Source organism: Pelophylax lessonae (assembly GCF_965119305.1).
Source record: "Pelophylax lessonae genome assembly, chromosome: 2".
NCBI classification, from domain to species: Eukaryota; Metazoa; Chordata; class Amphibia; order Anura; family Ranidae; genus Pelophylax; species Pelophylax lessonae.
This window is the reverse complement of record NC_138769.1, coordinates 667,974,387-667,999,808: the sequence shown is the minus strand read 5'-3', so window position 1 is coordinate 667,999,808 and position 25,422 is coordinate 667,974,387.

Genomic DNA, 25,422 nt, shown 5'->3' with positions numbered 1-25,422 from the left:
AATTGTCTTAAATATAAACTAATTTTGGGGGATCCAAATGAACCTTCAAGCTTGGCTAGGAATTATACTAGTTAATAATGCATTTTATACATTGTGTTCTGTAGGTCATAGGAGGGTAAGATTCAACATTCTTGCTGATGCCAAATTCATTTTCCCATAATGTTGGTACAGTTGGATGGATACTGAAATGAATAGGGGCAAATATGTTTTCCATGTGCAGTAAAATTCCTAAAGTAGAACTATAGCCTCCTATTAAAAAAATGTGCTGTAACAATTAATATTAATTGCATCTGCATTTCAGTTTTCTCTTAGTTCCTCTGCACACTCCCATAAATACTTGCCATTGAGCTTGCCATTAAAGTTCATATAATGCAGATTCCTATGATGGTGTGGCAAAGATGCTTCCCTAAATCCTTAAAGTGGAATTCCTGCCTGGCCAAAACTATTCTTAAAAAGTGTCCCCTCCCCCTCCTGCTACCTATTCTGCCTACCCTATGTTGTAGAAATTTTATTAGGACTAGTGTGGACATTTTTCAGGATGTGTTTTATTTAAGTTGTCATTATGACTCCTGTTGTCAGTTTGCTTGCAATACACTCAATAGAACATATAATGGGGGATCCGGCATGTCTATCTATCTTTATGAAGGGATACATGCTCATGTCTTTCTACTGTGCCTGATCACCATAGTGGAAACAGGATGGTTTTTTCCCTGCAGATAGCCTCACGTCTATGGGAACAGTAGTATAATGCTATATGGCATTGTTTTCTGAGTCTTGCTGAGTGGGATTCATGCTAGTAGTAGTGGCGGGAGTGCATGCACAAGTTTGATCAGAGCAGTGTTCACGGTTCTACATGCTGGTTCCATTGTGTAGTGTACGGCGCGAATTCCGCTACACGTGGGTTTCATTGTTAACTGCGGTGCGTGGATTTCCACACACCAACGGCAGGAAGCCGTGCACGCTGTTCTGCTCATTTACAATTGTGTACTCCGCCTTTCTATTGTATATAGAACTTTTTTTGTGTGATTTTGTGTCTGGGGGGTCTAAAAGGTGTACCTGTGAAGTTTCAGCTCTGTAGCATGTCCAGAACCATAAAAAAAAGGATTGTTTGTATTAGAACACTTTTAACTCAGGGGGTTAGCTTCTCTCCTCGGTTTTCACACCTTGCCGGTTTCAAAGCAGGCATTTTTTTGGGTTCTTTGCAGTCAGGAAAAACATCTGAACTTGTGTATAGTAGTACTGTGCACAAGTTCTGATGTTTTGCCTGCCTCCAAAAACTCCCAAAAAATGCCAGCAAAAACACACCTGGGCATTTTTTTTTTGACGCTAGCGTTTTTTTTGGCATTTTTTGGGGTTCTTTTGAGGCAGGCAAAACATCTGAACTTGTGTATAGTGGTATATATACACACATAATTATATGTATATAGACACCTAGCCATATATAGGTGTGATAGTAGCAGAAATATATTACTGTAAATGATTTCATTAGCGCAAGCATATATTTCTGCTACTATCACACCTATATATGTCTAGGTGTTTATATAAATATATGTATGTGTGTATATACACCACTATACACAAGTTCAGATGTTTTGCCTGCCTCCAAAACCCCCCAAAAAATGCCAGCAAAAACACACCTGGGCATTTTTTTTTTGACGCTAGCGTTTTTTTGGCATTTTTTTGGGTTCTTTTGAGGCAGGCAAAACATCTGAACTTGTGTATAATGGTATATATACACACATAATTATATGTATATAGACACCTAGCCATATATAGGTGTGACAGTAGCAGAAATATATTACTGTAAATGATTTCATTAGCGCAAGCATATATTTCTGCTACTATCACACCTATATATGTCTAGGTGTGTATATAAATATATGTATGTGTGTATATACACCACTATACACAAGTTCAGATGTTTTGCCTGCCTCCAAAACCCCCCAAAAAATGCCAGCAAAAACACACCTGGGCATTTTTTTTTTGACGCTAGCGTTTTTTTGGCATTTTTTTGGGTTCTTTTGAGGCAGGCAAAACATCTGAACTTGTGTATAGTGGTATATATACACACATAATTATATGTATATAGACACCTAGCCATATATAGGTGTGATAGTAGCAGAAATATATTACTGTAAATGATTTCATTAGCGCAAGCATATATTTCTGCTACTATCACACCTATATATGTCTAGGGGTATATATACAGACATATATGTGTATATATATCCTCTATACACATGTTCAGATGTCATGTCTGACATCAAACATGTCCTCAAAAAAGCACTGGCAGTGGCAGCCCCTGCAGCATGAAAAATGCTTGGCTGGTGAGAAGCCATATGCCTGTCCCGAAGCAACTCAGAGAAATGATCATTTCTCTATAGCGGTCACCCTGCTATGGAAGGGTTTTGTCACCCTTCCATAGCAGTCACTGTCAGTTAACCCTACACTACACTACGGTCCCTTTACACTTAACACTTTCCCTACAGAAACTAAATTTTTGAAGCTAACTTAAGTGTAAAGGAGCACTCTAACTACACTAGATATCCCTTTCCTCACACTAAAAATAGCTAAATGACACTTTTAAAGTAAAATTAACAGAACTGCTTCCACTCTCTTCCATGTCCAGTAAAACAATGCTAGGAATATGGCGGGGGCGATCTTATATTCTGGGGGGCGTATTCACTAATGATTGGTCTAGGGACCCCCTAGTCACTCCAATCACATTCCTAGCATTCTCCTGCCCCCTCAATTGGCTTTTGCTAATGGTTCTGGTCCAATCACGGGCTTTTAAAGCCCATTTCCTGAAGCATTGCATTTTGGTCGGTTCTGGTTGCCGAATTCTGAACTTTTTGGGCAAAAAGTTCTAAATTCGGCCGAACCTCGAACACCCAATGTTCGGGCCGAACCGATGGTGGACCCGAAACGTTCGATCATCCCTAGTGAGTAACTTATGTGATGTGACTATACATTTGGAACTGATTGGCTGATGTTGTATAGCCATCACTTCCTGCTGTTATCTCTGTGTTGTCCAATAACTAAATAGAGCTCAATGCTTTAGGGAGGACATTCTATCGAGCATCCAATGTGATAACAGCCTGTGTGTCTGTATTACTGGGTACCACTGAGCGCGCTCCATTACCTTACGCAAAAGGGCTGAGAACTGTAAGAACATATTGGGTGCACAACTCTAAATGTCAGTAGGCCAAGAGAGCTCACGCCACATCCCTAAAATATATGAAAACAAAGAAAATCAGTTGGTGTTCAAATGCATCAGATCCTGAAATGGCCCCACAAAGACCTGTGCATATAAAAAGAAACACCCAACCTGGGACTTTATAGGCGGAGATCAATTGGCATAGGTAGATAAATAATATAAGGACAACTATTAAAAAGCAATAATTTTATTGATACATATATGCAAATTTTAAAACGGGAAAAAAAGAAGAAAACATAGATGCACAAGCATCAATACAAACATTAGAAACATATAATGTATAAAAGGTAGTTAAGAACCATGTCCTAGAGTGATGGGGTCACACAGGTCCGACATGTTTCGCCGACTCTGCGGGCTTCTTCAGGGACAATAAGTGCTGGTGACCTCTATACAGGTTCTAGGTACAAATAACATATTGTAAATATAACAACATATATATTCTGTTTTTTCCAGTATCACATGAGAGAGACATATTGTAACGCTCCTGCGTTTCATGTATGGTGTGGATTTTCAGCTGCAGAAATATTCCACTTCAGTAGTCATGTAAGAGAGATGCTGAGATACCATTCCCAACCTCAATGACTCATCATGTGTGGAAGGTCTTAATTCAGCTAGTAAATACACACACTCAACAAGCTGGTTCCTAGAGTGACTTTATGTATGTAGTAACACAGTGATGAAGATTTAAGAGACAGGTTGAGTGGAGGTGGTAGGTGACAGACACTTGAAGGTAAGACAGTAGCAGATGGATGCAGGTAGGTTTAGCAATCATGTATGGTAGCAGATGACAGAGTAGCAGGTGGACATACAAGAGTGATCAACCCAGTGCAGGAATAAGTAGCAGTAGTCTTAAGAGCTAGCAATCTAGATATGCAGATGTGATAAATAGTCTTTACTATGCAGAGCTAGATAGTGTAAGCTTAGTATAAGTTTATAGAGGGTTCCCCTGCGGGGTACTTAGCACTAATAGCAATACAGCCGAAGGTTGGTTCAGGAGGAGTGGATGATCCGGAAGCGGGATGCAGGGATCAGCGCAGCGAGGTTCCGTCAGCGAGGTATGCTTGCAAGCATGAAAGCTTCAAGCCAAGTTAGCATCCAGGTAAGGGTGTTTGAACGAACACATGTGAGTGATAACCGGCGCTTTAAATAGCCATCTAGTCCAGCGCTGAGTGATGACAGCTTCAGTCTTAAAGGTGTATGCGCACCTTTCCAAAAGAGAATGGTGGGGCGCATACACTTGTGAAAAGAGTAATTTAGGGTACCAAAGGTACCGGAACATTACAATACCCCCCCTTAAGGCCGGCTCCTGAAGGCCTCTGGAGCTGGTTTGTCTGGGTATCTCGCATGAAAATTGCGGATTAATCTAGGGGCATGTATTTCAGAGGTGTTTAGCCAGGTGTCGTCTTGGGGCCCATAGTTCTTCCATCTAACCAAGTACTGAAGTCTTCTTCTGTAGATACGAGAATCCAGAATCTCTTTTATCTCGTATTCTTCTCCACCTTCAACTTGTACAGGAGGCGGAGGTGGAATATTAGGCCTTATTCCGTGGTCCGGAACATGGGGCTTCAGTAGCGACACATGGAAAATGGGATGGATTTTTAGGTCTATTGGCAATGTAAGCTGTACTGCAGCTTTTCCAATAAGTTTTTTGATTGGGAAAGGTCCCAAGAACAGAGGTCCAAGCTTTTTGCTAGGGATCTTCAGTCTTAAATTTTTTGTTGAGAGCCAAACGAGGTCCCCGATAGTGTACTGTGGAGAAGGTCTTCTGCGAAGATCATAGTACTTCTTTTGTTGACTGTGAGCGTGTGCAATGGTAGTATTTAATAAACCCAGAGAATCCTTTATTTGGGTAAGATAGTCTGAGGCTACTGGGTTGTTTGAAGGAAGGATGCGTGGTGGAAGAATAGAGGGATGAAACCCATAGTTCAAGTAGAACGGATTCTGCTTGGTTGTACTGTGGGTTGCGTTGTTGTAGGCAAATTCTGCCAGAGGGAGAAGATCCACCCAATCATCCTGTTGGTAAGAAGTATAACAACGTAAATACTGCTCGATGCATTGGTTGACTCTTTCAGTCTGTCCGTTGGTCTGCGGATGGTAAGGAGAAGTGAGCTTCCGCTCGATCCGTAGTATGTGACATAGTTCTTGCCAGAACTTAGAAATAAATTGGGATCCACGGTCAGACAGAAGAGTTTTTGGGATACCATGTAATCTAAAGACATGTTTCATCAGGAGTTCTGCCGTTTGTTTGGACGAAGGTAGTCTGCGAATAGCAATGAAATGTGCCATCTTTGTCAGATGGTCCACTGACACCAAGATGGTATTAAATCCTTTGGAAAGAGGCAATTCTACGATGAAGTCCAAGGACAAAACTTCCCATGGAGTTTGGGGTATTGGTAGACTGCATAGTAGACCGGATGGTCTCGTAGTGTCAATTTTGGACCTGGCACAGACATTGCATGAAGAGACGAATTTTTGTATAGATGTTTTCATGTCAGGCCACCAGAATTGCCGGGAAATCAAATTAAGAGTCTTTGTCATACCCATATGTCCTGCCATAGGCACATCATGAGATAATTCCAAGATCTTGGTGCGTAGGGTAGGTGGTATGTAAAGTTTGTCGTTGTAGTAGAGGAAGCCTTCTGCATCAGTATTTAGTTGTGGTGGGGGTGAATCCAAACTTATACCATGCAAAACCTCTTCCTTCAAGGAACGGACAACTCCAATAATGCGTTTGTGAGGTATTATAGGAACGGAAGGGATTTCAAAGTAGTTTTCTTCAGTTAGTCGTGATTGTGCATCCGCCTTTTTGTTTTTATCTGCAGGTGTGTAAGTCACTAGGAAGTTAAACCTTAGAAAGAATAGTGACCATCGTACCTGTCGGTGCGAGAGAGTTTTGCTAGTCTGAAGATATTGGAGGTTTTTATGGTCCGTGTATATAATTATTGGTAATTGGGTGCCTTCGAGTAAATGTCGCCAATTCTCCAGAGCCAATTTTATAGCAAGCAGTTCCTTTTCACCCACGGGGTAATTTATCTCGGGACTGCTTAGGGATTTAGAAAAAAAGGCGACTGGATGAAGTGGTGAAGTGTGGGTTGGTCGTTGGGAGAGTATTGCTCCTACTGCCATGTTTGACGCATCTACCTCCAGAATGTATTGGAGGGATGGGTCTGGATGGCGTAATATGGGAGCGGAAGTAAACTTTGTCTTTAACAAGTGAAAAGCTTTATTGGCTTCTTCTGACCATTTGAATGGTTTTTTTTATGCTAGTGAGCTGTGTGAGGGGTCTCACAATAGCAGAAAAGTTTTTAATGAACTTCCTGTAGAAATTTGAAAATCCCAGGAATCGCTGTAGCGCCTTGCGTGTGGTTGGTGTAGGCCAATCCTGAATGCAGGATATTTTACTCATGTCCATCTCGATTCCTGTTTTGGATATGATGTAGCCTAGAAAGAGTACCTCGTCTTTATGAAACAAACATTTCTTCAGTTTCACATAAAGGTTATGTGCAAGCAATCTCGATAGTACAAGTCTTACATGTCTTATGTGTTCAGACAGGGATCGTGAATATATAAGTATATCGTCCAGATATACCACAACACAGACATCTAGTAAGTCTTTAAAAATATTGTTTATAAATCGTTGGAAAACTGCAGGGGCGTTGCATAGCCCGAATGGCATCACAAGATATTCGAACAATCCGTATCTGGTTCTGAATGCAGTCTTCCACTCGTCTCCATCACGGATTCGAATGAGATTGTATGCTCCTTTCAGGTCCAATTTTGAAAAATAGGTAGCTCCACGCACCTGCTCAATGAGCTCAGGGATAAGCGGTAGAGGATAGCGATCTTTTATTGTGATAGCATTCAATTTCCTGTAGTCGATGATAGGTCTGAGACTTGAGTCCTTATTGCGAACAAAAAAGAGTCCTGCTGCTGTGGAAGAAGTGGAAGGTCTAATAAAACCTTTTTCCAAATTCTCATCCAAATAGGTTTTGAGATGGGAAAGTTCATCCTGTGAAAGAGGATAAACATGACCGAACGGCAATTTGCTATTTGGGAGTAGATCAATGCTACAATCATAGTCTCGATGAGGAGGTAATGCTTGAGCATTTTTCTCAAGAAAAACCTCAGAAAGATCCTGATAACATAGTGGTGCAATCTCATCTGTCACCATAGACAGAATCTTCCCGGAAGATGGGAGGTTACACGTTTTCTCGCAATAGCAAGAGAGGAAGGCCAAGGACCGTTCCTTCCAATCTATGGTTGGTTGGTGTGTGTGTAACCAGGGAAGTCCCAACACAATGGGAAAGTGGGGTGAAGATATTAAATCGAAGGTAGTAGTCTCCCTATGAGACTCGTTAATAGTGACTAGAAGTGCTTGTGTCTGATCGGTGATTGGACCAGAGGATAACGGAACACCGGTAATAAGACTTACTGAGACAGGTTTAAGTTTAGAAATAATAGGAATTTTATTTGAAGCAGCAAAACATATATCAATATAATTTCCACAAGATCCTGTGTCAATCATGGCCTTAGTAGTAATCCTGTTCTGGTCCCACTGTAATGTCAAACAAACAAAAATGTAAGGGTTAGTGAATGAAGTTGTCAATCCCCCTAGGAGGACATGTGAACACTCACCCTTCTTTTTGTTGACTAGGGGACAGACATTTATCTTGTGATCCGGGGATGCACAGTACAAGCAGAGATTTTCATATCGTCTTTTGGCTTTTTCCATAGTTGATAGCGGTAGGCGTATGGTTCCTACTTCCATAGGAACGGGGTTAACGGCCGGAATCTGAGAGGAAACGGATAATGGCATTCACATTTTCTCAGCCTTTCTTTCTCGTAGTCTTCTATCTATGGTAATACTGAGTTGTATTAATGTATCCAGGGTTTTTGGTAGATCCGCTCGGGCGAGCTCGTCCTTAACGGCTTCTGATAGGCCAAGCCTAAATTGGGTTTTCAGAGATGCATCATTCCATTCTGAATCAAGGGTCCATCTCTTGAATTCCGCGACAAAGTCTTCTACAGGCCTCCTTCCTTGTTTCAAGGATCTTAATTGAAGATCGGCAGTACTCTGCCTATTGGGGTCATCATATAGGCTAGTGAGTTCTGCTAGGAACAAGGCATAGGAGTTGAGAAGCTGGTCGTTTTTCTCAAAAAGAGAGTCTGCCCAGGCTCGAGGATCGCCTGTTAGGTAAGAAATAATAGTACAAACCTTAATGTGATCAGTAAGGTAGGTACGAGGTTTTAGCAAAAAAAGTAACTCACATGCGTTTTTAAATTCGCGAAATTTTTTGCGATCGCCTGTAAATACCAAAGGGGGATTTATCTTGGGTTCAGGGGACTGAGCAGAGGTAAGTTGTGTCAGTCTAATTACCTGCTGCGACAGAGCCTGATTGTCTTCTTTTAATTCAGCAAGTGCGTGTATTAACGCAGTTACTTGCTGTTTTAATTGTGTCACCTGAGTGGTTATTTCTGCTGAATCCATTTGTAGGTTCGTTCAATCTGTAACGCTCCTGCGTTTCATGTATGGTGTGGATTTTCAGCTGCAGAAATATTCCACTTCAGTAGTCATGTAAGAGAGATGCTGAGATACCATTCCCAACCTCAATGACTCATCATGTGTGGAAGGTCTTAATTCAGCTAGTAAATACACACACTCAACAAGCTGGTTCCTAGAGTGACTTTATGTATGTAGTAACACAGTGATGAAGATTTAAGAGACAGGTTGAGTGGAGGTGGTAGGTGACAGACACTTGAAGGTAAGACAGTAGCAGATGGATGCAGGTAGGTTTAGCAATCATGTATGGTAGCAGATGACAGAGTAGCAGGTGGACATACAAGAGTGATCAACCCAGTGCAGGAATAAGTAGCAGTAGTCTTAAGAGCTAGCAATCTAGATATGCAGATGTGATAAATAGTCTTTACTATGCAGAGCTAGATAGTGTAAGCTTAGTATAAGTTTATAGAGGGTTCCCCTGCGGGGTACTTAGCACTAATAGCAATACAGCCGAAGGTTGGTTCAGGAGGAGTGGATGATCCGGAAGCAGGATGCAGGGATCAGCGCAGCGAGGTTCCGTCAGCGAGGTATGCTTGCAAGCATGAAAGCTTCAAGCCAAGTTAGCATCCAGGTAAGGGTGTTTGAACGAACACATGTGAGTGAGAACCGGCGCTTTAAATAGCCATCTAGTCCAGCGCTGAGTGATGACAGCTTCAGTCTTAAAGGTGTATGCGCACCTTTCCAAAAGAGAATGGTGGGGCGCATACACTTGTGAAAAGAGTAATTTAGGGTACCAAAGGTACCGGAACATTACAATACCCCCCCTTAAGGCCGGCTCCTGAAGGCCTCTGGAGCTGGTTTGTCTGGGTATCTCGCATGAAAATTGCGGATTAATCTAGGGGCATGTATTTCAGAGGTGTTTAGCCAGGTGTCGTCTTGGGGCCCATAGTTCTTCCATCTAACCAAGTACTGAAGTCTTCTTCTGTAGATACGAGAATCCAGAATCTCTTTTATCTCGTATTCTTCTCCACCTTCAACTTGTACAGGAGGCGGAGGTGGAATATTAGGCCTTATTCCGTGGTCCGGAACATGGGGCTTCAGTAGCGACACATGGAAAATGGGATGGATTTTTAGGTCTATTGGCAATGTAAGCTGTACTGCAGCTTTTCCAATAAGTTTTTTGATTGGGAAAGGTCCCAAGAACAGAGGTCCAAGCTTTTTGCTAGGGATCTTCAGTCTTAAATTTTTTGTTGAGAGCCAAACGAGGTCCCCGATAGTGTACTGTGGAGAAGGTCTTCTGCGAAGATCATAGTACTTCTTTTGTTGACTGTGAGCGTGTGCAATGGTAGTATTTAATAAACCCAGAGAATCCTTTATTTGGGAAAGATAGTCTGAGGCTACTGGGTTGTTTGAAGGAAGGATGCGTGGTGGAAGAATAGAGGGATGAAACCCATAGTTCAAGTAGAACGGACTCTGCTTGGTTGTACTGTGGGTTGCGTTGTTGTAGGCAAATTCTGCCAGAGGGAGAAGATCCACCCAATCATCCTGTTGGTAAGAAGTATAACAACGTAAATACTGCTCGATGCATTGGTTGACTCTTTCAGTCTGTCCGTTGGTCTGCGGATGGTAAGGAGAAGTGAGCTTCCGCTCGATCCGTAGTATGTGACATAGTTCTTGCCAGAACTTAGAAATAAATTGGGATCCACGGTCAGACAGAAGAGTTTTTGGGATACCATGTAATCTAAAGACATGTTTCATCAGGAGTTCTGCCGTTTGTTTGGACGAAGGTAGTCTGCGAATAGCAATGAAATGTGCCATCTTTGTCAGATGGTCCACTGACACCAAGATGGTATTAAATCCTTTGGAAAGAGGCAATTCTACGATGAAGTCCAAGGACAAAACTTCCCATGGAGTTTGGGGTATTGGTAGACTGCATAGTAGACCGGATGGTCTCGTAGTGTCAATTTTGGACCTGGCACAGACATTGCATGAATAGACGAATTTTTGTATAGATGTTTTCATGTCAGGCCACCAGAATTGCCGGGAAATCAAATTAAGAGTCTTTGTCATACCCATATGTCCTGCCATAGGCACATCATGAGATAATTCCAAGATCTTGGTGCGTAGGGTAGGTGGTATGTAAAGTTTGTCGTTGTAGTAGAGGAAGCCTTCTGCATCAGTATTTAGTTGTGGTGGGGGTGAATCCAAACTTATACCATGCAAAACCTCTTCCTTCAAGGAACGGACAACTCCAATAATGCGTTTGTGAGGTATTATAGGAACGGAAGGGATTTCAAAGTAGTTTTCTTCAGTTAGTCGTGATTGTGCATTCGCCTTTTTGTTTTTATCTGCAGGTGTGTAAGTCACTAGGAAGTTAAACCTTAGAAAGAATAGTGACCATCGTACCTGTCGGTGCGAGAGAGTTTTGCTAGTCTGAAGATATTGGAGGTTTTTATGGTCCGTGTATATAATTATTGGTAATTGGGTGCCTTCGAGTAAATGTCGCCAATTCTCCAGAGCCAATTTTATAGCAAGCAGTTCCTTTTCACCCACGGGGTAATTTATCTCGGGACTGCTTAGGGATTTAGAAAAAAAGGCGACTGGATGAAGTGGTGAAGTGTGGGTTGGTCGTTGGGAGAGTATTGCTCCTACTGCCATGTTTGACACATCTACCTCCAGAATGTATTGGAGGGATGGGTCTGGATGGCGTAATATGGGAGCGGAAGTAAACTTTGTCTTTAACAAGTGAAAAGCTTTATTGGCTTCTTCTGACCATTTGAATGGTTTTTTTATGCTAGTGAGCTGTGTGAGGGGTCTCACAATAGCAGAAAAGTTTTTAATGAACTTCCTGTAGAAATTTGAAAATCCCAGGAATCGCTGTAGCGCCTTGCGTGTGGTTGGTGTAGGCCAATCCTGAATGCAGGATATTTTACTCATGTCCATCTCGATTCCTGTTTTGGATATGATGTAGCCTAGAAAGAGTACCTCGTCTTTATGAAACAAGCATTTCTTCAGTTTCACATAAAGGTTATGTGCAAGCAATCTCGATAGTACAAGTCTTACATGTCTTATGTGTTCAGACAGGGATCGTGAATATATAAGTATATCGTCCAGATATACCACAACACAGACATCTAGTAAGTCTTTAAAAATATCGTTTATAAATCGTTGGAAAACTGCAGGGGCGTTGCATAGCCCGAATGGCATCACAAGATATTCGAACAATCCGTATCTGGTTCTGAATGCAGTCTTCCACTCGTCTCCATCACGGATTCGAATGAGATTGTATGCTCCTTTCAGGTCCAATTTTGAAAAATAGGTAGCTCCACGCACCTGCTCAATGAGCTCAGGGATAAGCGGTAGAGGATAGCGATCTTTTATTGTGATAGCATTCAATTTCCTGTAGTCGATGATAGGTCTGAGACTTGAGTCCTTATTGCGAACAAAAAAGAGTCCTGCTGCTGTGGAAGAAGTGGAAGGTCTAATAAAACCTTTTTCCAAATTCTCATCCAAATAGGTTTTGAGATGGGAAAGTTCATCCTGTGAAAGAGGATAAACATGACCGAACGGCAATTTGCTATTTGGGAGTAGATCAATGCTACAATCATAGTCTCGATGAGGAGGTAATGCTTGAGCATTTTTCTCAAGAAAAACCTCAGAAAGATCCTGATAACATAGTGGTGCAATCTCATCTGTCACCATAGACAGAATCTTCCCGGAAGACGGGAGGTTACACGTATCCTCGCAATAGCAAGAGAGGAAGGCCAAGGACCGTTCCTTCCAATCTATGGTTGGTTGGTGTGTGTGTAACCAGGGAAGTCCCAACACAATGGGAAAGTGGGGGGAAGATATTAAATCAAAAGTAGTAGTCTCCCTATGAGACTCGTTAATAGTGACTAGAAGTGCTTGTGTCTGATCGGTGATTGGACCAGAGGATAACGGAACACCGGTAATAAGACTTACTGAGACAGGTTTAAGTTTAGAAATAATAGGAATTTTATTTGAAGCAGCAAAACATATATCAATATAATTTCCACAAGATCCTGTGTCAATCATGGCCTTAGTAGTAATCCTGTTCTGGTCCCACTGTAATGTCAAACAAACAAAAATGTAAGGGTTAGTGAATGAAGTTGTCAATCCCCCTAGGAGGACATGTGAACACTCACCCTTCTTTTGTTGACTAGGGGACAGACATTTATCTTGTGATCCGGGGATGCACAGTACAAGCAGAGATTTTCATATCGTCTTTTGGCTTTTTCCATAGTTGATAACGGTAGGCGTATGGTTCCTACTTCCATAGGAACGGGGTTAACGGCCGGAATCTGAGAGGAAACGGATAATGGCATTCACATTTTCTCAGCCTTTCTTTCTCGTAGTCTTCTATCTATGGTAATACTGAGTTGTATTAATGTATCCAGGGTTTTTGGTACATCCGCTCGGGCGAGCTCGTCCTTAACGGCTTCTGATAGGCCAAGCCTAAATTGGGTTTTCAGAGATGCATCATTCCATTCTGAATCAAGGGTCCATCTCTTGAATTCCGCGACAAAGTCTTCTACAGGCCTCCTTCCTTGTTTCAAGGATCTTAATTGAAGATCGGCAGTACTCTGCCTATTGGGGTCATCATATAGGCTAGTGAGTTCTGCTAGGAACAAGGCATAGGAGTTGAGAAGCTGGTCGTTTTTCTCAAAAAGAGAGTCTGCCCAGGCTCGAGGATCACCTGTTAGGTAAGAAATAATAGTACAAACCTTAATGTGATCAGTAAGGTAGGTACGAGGTTTTAGCAAAAAAAGTAACTCACATGCGTTTTTAAATTCGCGAAATTTTTTGCGATCGCCTGTAAATACCAAAGGGGGATTTATCTTGGGTTCAGGGGACTGAGCAGAGGTAAGTTGTGTCAGTCTAATTACCTGCTGCGACAGAGCCTGATTGTCTTCTTTTAATTCAGCAAGTGCGTGTATTAACGCAGTTACTTGCTGTTTTAATTGTGTCACCTGAGTGGTTATTTCTGCTGAATCCATTTGTAGGTTCGTTCAATCTGTAACGCTCCTGCGTTTCATGTATGGTGTGGATTTTCAGCTGCAGAAATATTCCACTTCAGTAGTCATGTAAGAGAGATGCTGAGATACCATTCCCAACCTCAATGACTCATCATGTGTGGAAGGTCTTAATTCAGCTAGTAAATACACACACTCAACAAGCTGGTTCCTAGAGTGACTTTATGTATGTAGTAACACAGTGATGAAGATTTAAGAGACAGGTTGAGTGGAGGTGGCAGGTGACAGACACTTGAAGGTAAGACAGTAGCAGATGGATGCAGGTAGGTTTAGCAATCATGTATGGTAGCAGATGACAGAGTAGCAGGTGGACATACAAGAGTGATCAACCCAGTGCAGGAATAAGTAGCAGTAGTCTTAAGAGCTAGCAATCTAGATATGCAGATGTGATAAATAGTCTTTACTATGCAGAGCTAGATAGTGTAAGCTTAGTATAAGTTTATAGAGGGTTCCCCTGCGGGGTACTTAGCACTAATAGCAATACAGCCGAAGGTTGGTTCAGGAGGAGCGGATGATCCGGAAGCGGGATGCAGGGATCAGCGCAGCGAGGTTCCGTCAGCGAGGTATGCTTGCAAGCACGAAAGCTTCAAGCCAAGTTAGCATCCAGGTAAGGGTGTTTGAACGAACACATGTGAGTGAGAACCGGCGCTTTAAATAGCCATCTAGTCCGGCGCTGAGTGATGACAGCTTCAGTCTTAAAGGTGTATGCGCACCTTTCCAAAAGAGAATGGTGGGGCGCATACACTTGTGAAAAGAGTAATTTAGGGTACCAAAGGTACCGGAACATTACACATATCAAAGTTAGACATAACGTCATACATGTTTCATCATATTAGTACAGGTGTGATGTCAAGCACTCACCACTATCATAGAATTTTGGGGCACAGTCAGAAAATCAATGGGTGATGGCGTAGTCTGCAAATCCCTCCGAGGAGTGCTTACACTCCCGGACACAGTCCAGACAGAGGCGTCCTCCTAATGTGGTAAAGACTGGACCAGGCAATACAAGACAGCGGTAATTCAAATAGCGGCCGACAATAGAGAAAATAGAACCGCTTGCTGCCTTTAAATAAGAGAAAAAATCAAAAAATATTGTGTGTATGATCTAAATGGGCACGCACAGTGAGCCCCAAATTACCAAACAGGTGTACTCATTAGATTTTAATCCAATAGGGCGGACACTAGTGAGACTGTGTATGCAAAAAGAGAACATTAGATGAAAATGAATAGATAGTGAATTGCAGTAAGAAAGATAGAGAATCCTCACAGGTTAGTCCCACACAGATGAAATCCTATATTTTCAGCCAGAGATACCTAGGTGAAAAAAGTTAGGCAAGGCAATAGGTAGAATCACCCGAAAGGAGACCCACATAGCTTGATAGTAAAACCAAGGGAAAAGGAAGCATGTGTGGAGACCGGTAGATATGCCATATAGGAATCGTACCGTAAGATTGAAGGATACAAGAGTCTAACACAGACATACATGTCCAAAGTGTCCGACCGGAAGATGTTCAATGATAACACTTACCAAAAGTATCGGTGTTTCCAAACACATGTGTTCGCAGTCCAGCAGGCAGCGCCACTAGTAGTCGTGACCTACCTAGAGTGCGCCGTGGCCAGTTATAAATACCTGGGCTGAGAACTGTGTTTTTTATCACAATGGGATTAATTGCGCTTGGTGTATATTAATATCCAAAAGTGCACTTATTAGCGCAACGGTGTTATTTGCGCATCACGCGTACATTAAGATCCAATACACCTATGTATAAGATGTGTATACTTACATACTTAACTTTTTCAGGCCGCTCCAGTCTGGTCATATGATCCCCTGTGTCAGTGAGTGGTGGCTCTAGGGGAGAGGAATGAACGCTTGACATCACCTAAGACTTTCATGTTATAGCTGTTGTCAGCGCTTCCTCTACTTACCTGTAGCCAGCCACTCACAGACACAAAGCAGCTGCAGGAAACATGGCCAAACAGGAGGAGTGCTGAAAACAAGTAAGTATACAGATATTTTTTACATAGGGTAGACAGGATAGATTGCAGGAGGGGATATTTTTAAGAATGGTTATGGTTATTTCTCTTTAAGAGCAAAGCTAATGTGAATGAATGACTATTGGTTTAAAGGGATGTTTTAACTTTCCTGCACATTTTTGTTGGGCAGTAAGGGCCACAGTTTAGAAGTGCACACCCAGTGGGCTTTTTTCAAACTTTGTGTAGGCGCAGTTCACTCTCTCCATCTCTCAAGCAGCAGCAACTGAGTTTATCGTTGGTGCTATCCAGCACCTGATATATGGATGAGACAGACATATTTACTGACAGTGAAAACCATGATAAAGCACTAGTTTGCATACAATAGGGATACACTAAAAATTACTTTGCTACTGTTATAGCTGGTCTGCAATTTACTCTTTTGTCTTGGTAGTCTCTCTTTCTCTTGAAGTGTGGTGTAGTTTGAGTCTTTTTCTTATACTTAGTAGAGAGAGTTTTAGCACACTCTTTCATTCCCAATAATTTCAAATACTTTATCATCCTAATCACTATCTCCTTAGGACAGCAAATCTTCAAAAACCCAATTGTGAGGTGTGACAGTGGTGCATATCCTGTCTTTACTAACGGGTTTAGCCTTAAGCTATTTACCGATTCAGCCATGAAGGCTGCAATGCTCTTGCAAATCATCTACACACTCAGAAGCAACTGCTAGTTGGTCTTTTAATGACTTATTTTTGGCTTTGCCTTCTCCATTTTTGGCATTTCCGTACAAAGAGCAAGAAGGTAGTTCCAGCTAATTAAGGGCACAACCTGCAGAACACTTCCGGCGCTGAGAGAAACCGGAAGTGGGTGTACGTGCGGCAAGGGAGCGAGGAGGAAGAGGAGCTGCGGGGACACGTGCGGGGGGAGCCGCACAAGGGGTGCGGGTGCACCGTGCAGGGGGCCGGTAACCACCAACTGAGCGGCGGTGGAGGACGGGAGCCGCTAGAAGAGCAGAGGGAGCGGCAGCAGGGACGTGAACAACCGCACCTGGATACCGGGTGCAGGGACCGAGGAAGAGCGCGGCGGGGGAGGTCGGAAACTGCCTCCCTTAGTGCCTGCATGAAGAGGAGGAGGACCGTCCGTGCCCAGTGAGGAGGAGGAGACATCCGTCCCAGTGTGTGTGGCAGCAGCTGTGAGTAAGGCAGCAGCTGCAAACAGGGAGAAAGCTGTGTGACTGAGCTCTGTGAGAAATCAATAGCTGTTTGACAGTGCTGCGACTGACTGCTGTGTGACTGTCTCTGCAACAGAGTACCTGGGAAGTCTGGTGAGTATCCTTGCGACTGGTAAGTATCTCGTGACTGGTGAGTATCCTTGCGACTGGTGAGTATCTTTGCGACTGGTGAGTATCCTTGCGACTGGTGAGTATCCTTGCGACTGGTAAGTATCTTGTGACTGGTGAGTACCCTTGCGACTGGTGAGTATCTTTGCGACTGGTGAGTATCTTTGCGACTGGTGAGTATCTTGCGACTGGTGAGTACCCTTGGGACTGGTAAGTATCTTGTGACTGGTGAGTATCCTTGCGACTGGTAAGTATCTTGTGACTGGTGAGTACCCTTGCGACTGGTAAGTATCTTGTGACTGGTGAGTACCCTTGCGACTGGTAAGTATCTTGTGACTGGTGAGTATCCTTGCGACTGGTGAGTATCCTTGCGACTGGTGAGTATCCCTGCGACTGGTGAGTATCTTTGCGACTGGTGAGTATCTTTGCGACTGGTGAGTATCCTTGCGACTGGTGAGTATCTTTGCGACTGGTGAGTATCTTGCGACTGGTGGGTATCTTTGCCACTGGTGAGTATCCTGCGACTGGTGAGTATCCTGCGACTGGTGGGTATCTTTGCGACTGGTGAGTATGTTGGCGACTGGTGAGTATCTTGGCGACTGGTGAGTATCCTTGCGACTGGTGAGTATCCTTGCGACTAGTGAGTATCTTGGCGACTGGTGAGTATCTTGACGACTGGTGAGTATCCTTGCGACTGGTGAGTATCCTTGCGACTGGTGAGTATCCTGCGACTGGTGGGTATCTTTGCGACTGGTGAGTATCTTTGCGACTGGTGAGTATCTTGCGACTGGTGGGTATCCTTGCGACTGGTGAGTATCCTTGCGACTGGTGAGTATCCTTGCGACTGGTAAGTATCTTTGCGTCTGTTGGTTCTTTGCGACTGGTGAGTATCCTTGCGACTGGTGAGTATCGTTGCGTCTGTTGGATCTTTGCGACTGGTGAGTATCTTAGCGACTGGTGAGGACCCCAGGTTTAGTACCAGGGGAGACAGAGGTAGTGTAGGTAAGGAAGAGCAGGTCGTTAATATTATCCCCATAGAGTAGAGGGTAATAATGTCCAACAGGATTGCGGATGCTACTCAGTGCACTTCTTGCTGCATGTATGCGTTCCTTGATGAACCAATCGAGGGCGAATACTGCTGTGCAAGATGTGAGCGACTTGTTGCTCTGGTAGACCAGATCCTGGACCTACAGAACACAGTGGCAACACTGCGTGGCATCAACAACCTGGAAAGGAGCTTGGACATTGTCTATCAGGAGCTGGTAGGGGCCAGCATAGAGGAGGGAGGAACAGAGGAGACGCAAGCAGCAGAGGTACGCAGCTGGGTGACTGTTAGGAAGGGGAGAGGGAGGAGTGCCAGGGAGGCCAATCCTGAGTTGGTACACCCTAACAAATTTGCCGAGTTGCAGGTTGAGGGGGATATCAACTCAGGGGTGGCAGAGCTGGAGAACACGCCCTCCCCCAGCTGCCAGGGGGGGGTCGGCTCCAGGAAGAAGGGGGGCGGTAACTCAGGAAAGGTTAGAAAGGTTGTGGTAGTTGGGGACTCAATTATCAAGAGGACAGAGAGGGCAATCTGTAAAAAAGATCTCGTGAACCGAACAGTTTGTTGTTTACCGGGCGCCCGAGTTCGGCACATCGCAGATCTGGCAGACAGATTGATGGGGGGGGGGCTGGGGATGACCCAGCGGTCATGGTGCATGTGGGCACTAATGACAAAGTTAAAGGTAGGTGGAGGATCCTTAAGAACGATTTCAGGGACTTAGGTAATAGATTGAGGAAAAGGACCTCCAAGGTGGTTTTCTCTGAAATACTGCCTGTACCTCGAGCCACACAGGAGAGGCAGAAGGAGATTAGGGAACTTAACAAGTGGCTAAGGAATTGGTGTAGGAAGGAGGGGTTTGGGTTCCTGGAGAACTGGGCTGACTTCTCAGTCGGCTACCGGCTCTTTAGTAAGGATGGGCTGCACCTTAATGGGGACGGTACAGCTCTTTTGGGGAGAAAGATGGCCACCAAGTTGGAGGAGCTTTTAAACTAGGAGACGGGGGGGGAGGGCTCAGAAGTAGAGTCAGTCAGGAGGGAGCAGAGGACTGAAGGCAGCTGTAGGGTCAGCAGCGACAGTAGGTCCACAATGTTAATTGGCAGGTCTGTGCGGGAAACTCTCAGACCAAACAGGAATAAACATAACCGCCAATTGCGCTTAACTTCCGTAAAACTAAGAGGGGTATATGCTAATGCCAGGAGCCTAGCTAATAAAATGGATGAGTTGGAAATATTGGTACATGAGGAGGACATAGACCTTGTGGGAATAACAGAGACTTGGTTCGACCCCTCACATGACTGGCTGGCCAATATCCAAGGGTATTCGGTGTACCGGAAGGACAGGGTAGGAAAAAGAGGGGGAGGGGTATGTCTCAATGTCAAGAACAATATAAAGGTGATAGAAAGGAGTGACATTACGGATGGGATGAGCATAGATTTAGAATCTGTGTGGGTTGAACTCCATAGGGAAGGAGAAAAGGGGAAAGTAATTGTGGGGGTTTGCTATAGGCCACCTAACCAAGGGGAGGAGGTAGAGCTGGAATTCTTAGCACTAATGAGTAAAGTGGCAAAATTGGGATCAGTCGTCATATTGGGGGACTTCAATTATCCCGACATTGACTGGGACGAGGGGACTGCACACTCACAGAAGGCCCGCCTATTCACGGAAACCTTACAGGATAATTACATGTCACAGTTGGTGGATTCTCCGACTAGAGAAAATGCAGTCCTGGATCTATTGATCACTAATGACCCAGACCTAATCTCGCAGGTAGGAGTCCAGGACAATCTGGGCTCTAGCGATCACAGGATGATCACATTTAGTATAAATAACAATATAACAAGGCAAGTGGGGAACATAAGAACCCTAAACTTCAGAAGGGCAAACTTTCCAAAATTGTACTCATTGATGGAAAGGGTAAACTGGGACCAAACCCTGGGATCCCTGACCACAGAGGAAAAATGGGAATGCTTTAGGAACATATTAGGCAAAGGCATCTTGCAGTGCATTCCTATGGGAAATAAATTTAGAAGAGACAAAGCCAAACCTGGCTGGCTAAACCGTAGCGTCAAAAAACTTATTAGGGGAAAAAAATTGGCCTTCAAGAAGTATAAATCAGAGGGCACAGTATCGGCTTTCGAGCAATACAAGGAGGCAAATAAGAAAAGTAAACAAGAAATCAAGATGGCTAAAATCAACTTTGAGAGACAAATAGCGGAGGATAGTAAAAAAAACCCAAAGAAATTCTTTAAATATATCAACAGCAAAAAAACTAGGGCAGAGCATATTGCACACATAATTAACAATGATGGGAGGATGGTTACAGAGGACACTGAAAAAGCAACCGTGCTGAATGCTTTTTTCTCATCAGTCTTTACACAGGAAACGGAGGGGTACACTGACCATGACTGTTTGGTTAGTAGTAATGCACAGGACTTGCCACTATGGCTAACAGAGGGTGAAATCAGGGAAAGGCTGGATAAACTCAACACAAACAAATCACCAGGCCCGGATGGCGTACATCCGAGAGTACTCAAGGAACTCAGTAAGGTTATATCCAGACCACTGTTCCTGATCTTTGCTGACAGTATTAGGACAGGAGATGTACCAGGGGATTGGAAGAAAGCTAACGTGATTCCGATATTCAAAAAGGGCCAGAGGCATATCCCGGGAAATTATAGGCCTGTCAGTTTGACATCAATAGTATGTAAACTTCTGGAGGGGATGATAAGGGACTATATCGTAGAGTTTGCTAAAGACAACAACATCATCAGCAGTAATCAGCACGGGTTTACAAATGGGCGTTCTTGTCAAACCAATCTATTAACATTTTACGAGGAGGTGAGCTGTGAGCTAGATAGGGGGAGACCAGTGGATGTGGTGTACTTGGATTTCGCTAAGGCGTTTGATACAGTTCCCCACAAGCGCTTAATTTATAAAATAAGATCTGCAGGTATCGACAGCAGGGTTTGCTCTTGGATACGGAATTGGCTTAAAGGGCGTGTCCAAAGAGTGGTAATAAACAGCGCATACTCAGACTGGTCTGAGGTAGTAAGCGGGGTGCCCCAGGGCTCAGTCCTGGGACCAACCTTGTTCAATTTATTCATAAACAACATTGAGGTTGGGATCAGTAGTTCGATATCAGTTTTTGCAGATGACACAAAATTGGCCAGAGCAATAACTGCACAGCATGAAGCAGATATCCTACAGAATGACCTGGACAAAATTACAGAGTGGGCACGGACATGGCAAATGAGGTTTAACGTGGAGAAGTGTAAGGTTTTGCACTTGGGGACTAAAAACATAAAAGCACAATACACGTTAGGAGGGGAACCCTTGGGGGAATCAAAAATGGAGAAGGATCTGGGAGTCTTGGTTGATGATAGATTAGGCAACAGCATGCAATGTCAAGCGGCAGCTGCCAAAGCCAGCAGAATATTGGCATGCATAAAGAAAGGGATGTATTCCAGAGATAAGACTATAATCCTTCCACTTTATAAAACTCTGGTCCGACCGCATCTGGAGTATTCTGTCCAGTTCTGGTCGCCAGTCCTCAGGAGGGATGTGTTGGAGCTGGAGAGAGTCCAGAGAAGGACAACTAAACTAATTAGGGGATTGGAGGACCTTGACTATGAAGAGCGTCTACAATCGCTCGATTTATTCTCCCTGGAGAAGAGACGTCTGAGGGGGGACATGATAGCAATTTATAAATATCTTAATGGGGATCCCAGCTTAGAAAAAAAGCTGTTCATTCGAAGGGATTGCATGAGGACTCGAGGGCATACAATGCGATTAGAGGAGAAGTGTTTTAACCTCAGGCAACGTGGGGGGTTCTTTACTGTTAGGGCTACAAGATTGTGGAATTCTCTACCACAAGAGGTGGTTTCTGCGGGTAGTATGGTGGCTTTCAAAAGACTCTTAGACTTACATCTCAAGGATCAGAACATTCAGGGGTATGTGAGATGATTACAGCCACACACACCTACACAGGTTGAACTGGATGGACTATTGTCTTTATTCAACCTCACCTACTATGTAACTATGTAACTATGTAACCTTCTTCTCTTCTAAAACACTCAAGGTTGCAATTTGCAAAATGATCTGAGACTTTATCACTCCATATCCTATTCAAGTGAGAATACTTTGCTAATTCCTTAGCCAGAGGCATCCACTGACTGTCTCTAGCCCAAACAAGCACTTCCCATGCTCTTTTTGCAGCCCTGCTGTTCCTGAGCAAACTCCACAGCATTTTGCTAAGCACAAGCAACAGAAAACACTACAAAAAACAGGTCTGTTCCAATTAGTTTATAGTGCAAATCCTGCACGACTAACATTTTTTTTTTAACTCTTGCTGTTTTACTTGTGCAGTAAATACAATTAAATGATCAAGTAGTATATCAATGTGCATTTATCAAGCATTAATGCTGTGTATACAAATTATTTAGAGTTATAGGAATACATACGATATACAGGGTTCTGCAAATATGCATACATACACACTAAGGGCTCTTTCACACGGTCCGCCTCCGTAGGCGGATCCGTGTTGCTCAGCGGGGATTGATCCGCGATCCCCGCTGAGCCGGCGGATGACAGCTCCATCTCCGCTTGCAGAGTGGAGAGGGAGGTGTCTCAGCACCCGCTGCCCTCTATGGGGGATCGGATGAAAGCGGACCGCTTGTCCGCTCTCATCAGATCCGCTCCACTCCGATTACTGAACGGATGGAAAAATAGGGTTTCCATCCGTCCAGATTTCAGCACAGGATCGGATGCAGATGGCAGCGGGTGTCAGCGGAGGTGTCTCCGCTGACACCCGCTGCCCCATAGAGCTGCATGGAGGATGGAGGATCCGATCAGATCTGCCTAAAAAACTGACAGGCGGATCTGATCGGACCGCCCGTGTGAAAGAGCCCTAACACACTAACTATCCTTTACTACCAAATCAACTTGTCTGTATGCAATAGGGAATACTCTAAAATTCGCTTAGCTTCTGGTATAAAAATAAGGATCAATTTCTAACATAAGAAAAAGACATGCAGTGCATCATAAAAAACTCCCAGATAAGAGAGACGGAATCAATGGAAACAGTGAAGTCCGACAGTAGTATAAATATATATATATATACTGTATGTACATATGTATATACACTGTATGTATATATGTATATATACTGTATATATACTGTATATGTGTGTGTGTGTGTAGATAGATAGATATTCAGTTAGTTTTCATGTGTCAGAACATGTCATTACGAGTGCTTTTAAACTTTGGTTTCACTTTTTAAACTTGGCGGCACTGTAATCTCACAAAATCTCGTGAGATTACAGGCAGTCCACCCAGTTATACAGGGATCACGGCCGTTTTCAGAGAAAAAAATTCTCCTCTGATCACCCTTTGAGAATTGAAGTTCTCGACCACCTAAACTGGGTGCCAGAGTTGATAATTTTTCTCTGAGAATTGCCGAGAAGTGAACTGAGAGAAAACTTCTCAGTTTACTAAACGTACACCTTGGTGTGGTGGATGGCAATATGTCTGGATTATCCTGCCTGGAGTGGACTTTAGTGTGTTGGAGGAACTCTGCTCACTTTTTGGACTTTATTACTGTCGGACTTCACTGTTTCCATTGATTCCGCCTCTCTTATCTGGGAGTTTTTTATGATACGCTGCATGTCTTTTTCTTAAGTTAGATATTGATCCTTATTTTTATTATTGCTATTTAAAGCTAGTCATCATCAGTTTGTCTTTTACTACCAGAGTTCACAGATGCTGCTAGTTGGTACTTTATGCTTCTGGCGCTGTAGTAGTAATCATCTTTTTGGGGGCCAGTTTTTGGTATTCCTTATCATTCTGTAGCTTCTGGTATAGCTGGTCTAAGATTCTTATAGCAAACAGGACTTCAGGTATTTTAAATGATTGCAGGAAAAGGGGTTTGTAGTCTTGAAAATCTCTATTTCATAGTGTAGATTCTAGTGTTATCCCTCAGCAGAGTCCTCTTTCAGCTTGTGCTGTTGATATTTTATCTGGGAAAGTTTGGCAGCCATTCCAACTTTCAAATTGGGTTCCTACATCAGTTTCTATGAAAGACACATTTCTATGTACCAACGTAAGATGGCAGCGTAGTACAAGAAATGCCATAGGTCAAATATGTCAAAAGCTCAGGCTATTGTGGATTATTCTTGAAAGAACTACAGTTATGCCTGTGTCCAGTGTTTGACAATAGCTCATCTAAAACAATAGGAACAGCTAAAAATGTGTGCTTTCCCAGGTACTGTAGTAGTATACATTGCCCATACACTACAATATTATCTATTTTCCCATTGTAAGGACAGCAAATGTCAGGACCCTGATCTGAACCTGCAACCTCTGCTGTGTCTGGCTCTATCTCTTTTTGCTGAGCCACCTGGAATGCTGGACAAGCTCATGGACAATTCCTTGGACAATCTTGACTTGAACCTTGTTTCAGGTGAACCTTGAACTCTTTGTTCCTCCCACGAACTTCCTATTTAAGCCATGCCTCTTTGCACTTTCTTTTTGCCATATTATTGGTCTCTATTCAGCCACATGCTTGCTTTTGTCACTCTTGCTGCCATCTGTATCTTCGCTACCACTGGTTACCGACCTTTGGCGTGTTCCTTGATTATGCTTCCTGCTTGATCCCAACCTTGTTACTGTCCTTTGGCTTGTTCCTTGACTGTGAAAAAACCCCCCAAACAAAAACAAAAGTTTGATAAGAAGATTGAACTTTGAATACTGCCATAATACAATGGTTATAGGAGTACTGATGGTTCTGTACTGTAACTGGGGTACTGATTTAATTTTTATTTATACTCATTTATAAAACACTATCTCTTCAAACAGTCCTTTAGTTACTAATAATTCCCATTAAGCGGGGTACACACTATAAGAAAATCAGGCGAACAATCGTCTGATTTTCCTCGTTGTTTCACAACAAATCGGAACCGATGAACGAAAATTTGTATGAAAATTCTTGTATGACAAAGGCTTTTTATGTTGTTGTTGTTTATTGTTTCTAATCATGCGCAGTCTTTTTTTCTGTTTTTTCTTGTACTAAAATCGTATGAAAATGGTTCACATTGAATGAAAATCGTTTGTTTTGTTTCCATACGAGAAATATTTGGGAGTTTGTCCCTTCAAGAATTTTTGTACAAAAATTCAGAATTGGCTGTCGAAAGTTGTGTACACACTATATAAAAATCGTACGAAAATTCTATGGACAAAAATGTTCGCCCGATTTTCTTATAGTGTGTAAGAGCCTTTAATCTCTGCCCTCAAGGAGCTTAC